Consider the following 3,893-nt stretch of genomic DNA (forward strand, 5'->3'; position numbering starts at 1 on the left):
GGGGGGGGGGCACCGCGGCAGGGAGGGAGCCAGGGGTGAGCGCGGCACCGATTTCTCAGGGGGCCTGGGCGGGGGAGCCCGGGAAAGTTCTCCTCAGATTTTCTTAGTGAACTGAGAATCTAAGAGGTTGTGAGTGTGCTGGGAGGAGGGGCTCTCTGAGGTTGGAGGAGAAAGTGTAAAATCCTCTCAGAAAGTGGGCGAGTACGTGGCCCACGGAAGCGGCTCTGCAGTTTTAGGGCACATCAGGTTCACCTGTCTCGCGTGGTGTTTCTCACTCAGTAGGTCTGGGATGGGGCCAGAGAATGTGCATTTCTAACAAGTTGATCCTGATGCTGCCGGCCTAGGGATCTCCCCGTGAGAACCGTTGGACAGGACTAAACCCGAGTTCTTGCACTTTGCTTACAGCAAGACTGTGACACGGAGATGGACACTACTCAGGGGCATTTGGGCGGACGGCTGTGCAGAAAAGTTGTTGGAATTCTGACAACAGAAGAGAGTTCCAAATGGGCATCCAAAGCGACTCTCTCGCCAGCACAGGAAAGAACTATGGGCATGAGGACACTATGAAGGTGCACACATGAGCTGTGTCTTTCCACAGTGTCAGCTTTATTTTACCAGAAAGCAAAGTTAAATCACAATGATAAAGCAGGTTCAGGATTTTAAACTCAATGACAATTCACCATGTGATTCAACTTGGCTTCTTACACAGTACACAGAGCAGGGCAGAAGACAAGCCACACAACAAACAAGATGACAGAAAGGTGCGGGAAGTGAATGAACCAAATGCAAAGTCAGTCTGTGGATGCGCAGTTAAGGCCTCGGTCTGGCCCGGGTCCGCTCTCAGCACCTACTGCTTCTGATGTTCAAGCAGAGAAGGCTCTCAGTTCTGCTCAGAGATCAATCAGGCAGAGCCTTTGGCGGTAGTTGCCTTTTTTTTTTTAAAGATTTTATTTATTTATTTGACAAAGAGAGACACAATGAGAGAGGGAACACAAGCAGGAGGAGTGGGAGAGGGAGAAGCAGGCTTCCCGCTGAGCAAGGAGCCCGAGGCAGGGCTCAATCCCAGGACCCTGGGATCATGACCTGAGCCGAAGGCAGATGCTTAACGACTGAGCCACCCAGGGGCCCCAGTAGTTGCCTTTTTTAAGTGGTCAGATATGGAGGGGTCAGGTCTGAAGAGTCTGACCATTTGCTGCCAAAATCCTTCCCTTATTAAAGGGATTGAATCGGTTTTGGGTCTCTGTAGACCTCGTCCTGTTCTGCTCGTTACCAGTTCTGGGGTGTCAGCCGACGTTGGTCCTGGTGACATCACCTAGCTGCACTCCCTTAAATGCTTGCGTCATTGCTTGATACAGGCTCCTGCTTGACATGAGAGACTCCATTTTGCTCTCTACAACTATAGAGAGAAAAGAGGATGATGTTACACAGAGAGAGGGAGCTAACCTACTTCTTGCCCTTATTTAGAAGTCTGAAAAGTCTGAGAAGCAGATTACAAAATGACTCCAGTAGCCAAGCACAAAGGGAAGGTTCTCCCACAAAGGATGGTCATTTAAGAAGAAGGGCCTATAAGATGGTGTCCACAATAGTGGGTGGAGAGATATGGAAGATAAAGACCGCCCAAGGGAACATCCTGCCCATTCAGCCATGTGAGTGAAATGAATGATCACATTTTGGAATTCAGGTGAATATTACATTTTAGAATTCAAGCAATTTGGGCTTCCATCTGGAAATGTTGACTTGATGGTTGTTACATGCTACTTCCAAAGGTTGATTGATTTCTTCTTCAGATAACTTTGGTAATGGTGTCTATTCCACAGTTCACATATTTTCAGAAGCCCTGGAAAAAGGGAAATAGGTGAACAACAGTCGTATTCCAGGTAATAAATGGCAGGGGAATTGGTGAAACCTATGCCCAGAAACCAGAGTAATATCTGTTTGTTCCTCCTTTCAGATTTGATCTTTAGAAGCTCTCATTACACCTACTTCCCTAAATTGCCTCCTCAGATTTTGGCATCCCCCACTTGGCTATTCTGGAAAGTCATGTTGCTAATCTCTTCAAGCATACCCAGTTTTAAGTTCATCTCTGACCTCCCCACTCTGTCTCATCACCCCACTGCTATTCATTTCTGGCCCAGTTCTGCATTAGAGCTCATACCAGCACCCGTCAGTAACATGGCAGGGTGGAGAATTCTCACCTCCATATTTTTTATTCATTTATTCACTCACTCATCCATTCATTTAAGAAACATTTATTGAATGCCTACTATGGATCAAAAACTAGGTGCCATAGGAGGATGCTAGAGCCCGGGGATTGAGAGATGAATGCGACACACACATTCTGTTGTTGAAGAGCTCACAGTCTAGGGGTGCCTGGGTGGCTCAGTTGGTTAAGCAACTGCCTTCGGCTCAGGTCATGATCCCTGAGTCCTGGGATCGAGTCCCGCATCAGGCTCCCTGCTCAGCAGGGAGTCTGCTTCTCCCTCTGACCCTCCTCCCTCTCATGCTCTCTCTCATTCTCTCTCTCGCAAATAAATAAAATCTTAAAAAAAAGGAGCTCACAGTCTAGTTAGGGGAGATAGAAACATTAACAAGTAATTGCCACGTAGTGTAATGTGCTCACTGGTGGAATTACACACACTGTATGATGGTAAAACAGAATAAGGAGTGAAGGGCTGTGCTTGGGGAAGAACACAGAGAAGACATCCCAGAGGAGGTAATATTCGATCTGTGTCCTAAAGTTTTCACTCCAAGGAAAAGTTAAGGGCATTTCATACAGAAAGAATGGGGGAGACTTAAAGGCTCAAAGGAGTATGGCATGTTTCAAAGATGGCAATTGGTCGGATATGACAAAAGAGGCAGTTTTGCACTGTGCTTAATTGTGCAGGCTGCAAAGCCAAACTATGGGGGTGCAAATTTGGCTCTACAGCCCTTACTCCCTGTGTGATTTTAGAAAAATTATTTGCCTTCTCTGTGCCTCTGTTTTCCTACATATAAAATGTGGATAAAATAGCTTCTATCTCATAGGATTGATTTGGAGATTTAATGAGTTAACACATATCACCTTCAGAATAATGCTTCGTATATAGTAAGTACACAGAAAATGTTGGTTATTGTTGCCAACACTTCTGGTTGTCCTTGTCATTGTCATCATCATCATCATCATCATCCTAGCTTTACCTTTTTCTTTTTATTCTTGACTCTAACTAGTTATTAAATCATCTCTGTTCTACCCTGCATTCTAAATATTTTTCAAATCCATGTTCTCATCACTGTCCCTGTTACTATTGCATTACTTTAAGCTCTCATCATCTCTTTTATTTATTTATTTATTTATTTATTTATTTATTTATTTATTTATTTATTTTAAAGATTTTATTTATTTGACAGAGAGAGACACAGCGAGAGAGGGAACACAAGCAGGGTGGGGAGTGGGGGAGGGAGAAGCAGGCTTCCCGCTGAGCGGGGAGCCCGATGCAGGGCTCGATCCCAGGACTCTGGGATCATGACCTGAGCCGAAGGCAGCCGCCTAACCGACTGAGCCACCCAGGCGCCCCTCTCATCATCTCTTCTAAAGCTAGAAAGTGTAATACTTGCAGAGGTTTAGCCCTCAGCCCTTATGCCTTTCCCAGCATCTCCCAAGCTTCCTATCCCACAGACTTTTTCATGGAGCAAAGAAATCAATGGAGATAATGTTAGAAAGGTAATCAGGGGCTAGATTATGAACAGTCTGTGTGCCGGCATAAGAGGATTTGACTTATTCTGTAGCTGATGGAGAGCCACTAAATATTTTAAGCAGGGAAATGACTTGACCAGGTTTGCATTCTATAAAGATGAGGTGGAAATTCTAGAAATGGAATCTATAGGTCTCTCTGGAAGATTGACTGGGGAGGAGA

The sequence above is a fragment of the Mirounga leonina genome, unplaced genomic scaffold, assembly GCF_011800145.1.
Source record: "Mirounga leonina isolate KUSES-001 unplaced genomic scaffold, KU_Mleo_1.0 Mir_126, whole genome shotgun sequence".
Lineage (NCBI taxonomy): Eukaryota > Metazoa > Chordata > Mammalia > Carnivora > Phocidae > Mirounga > Mirounga leonina.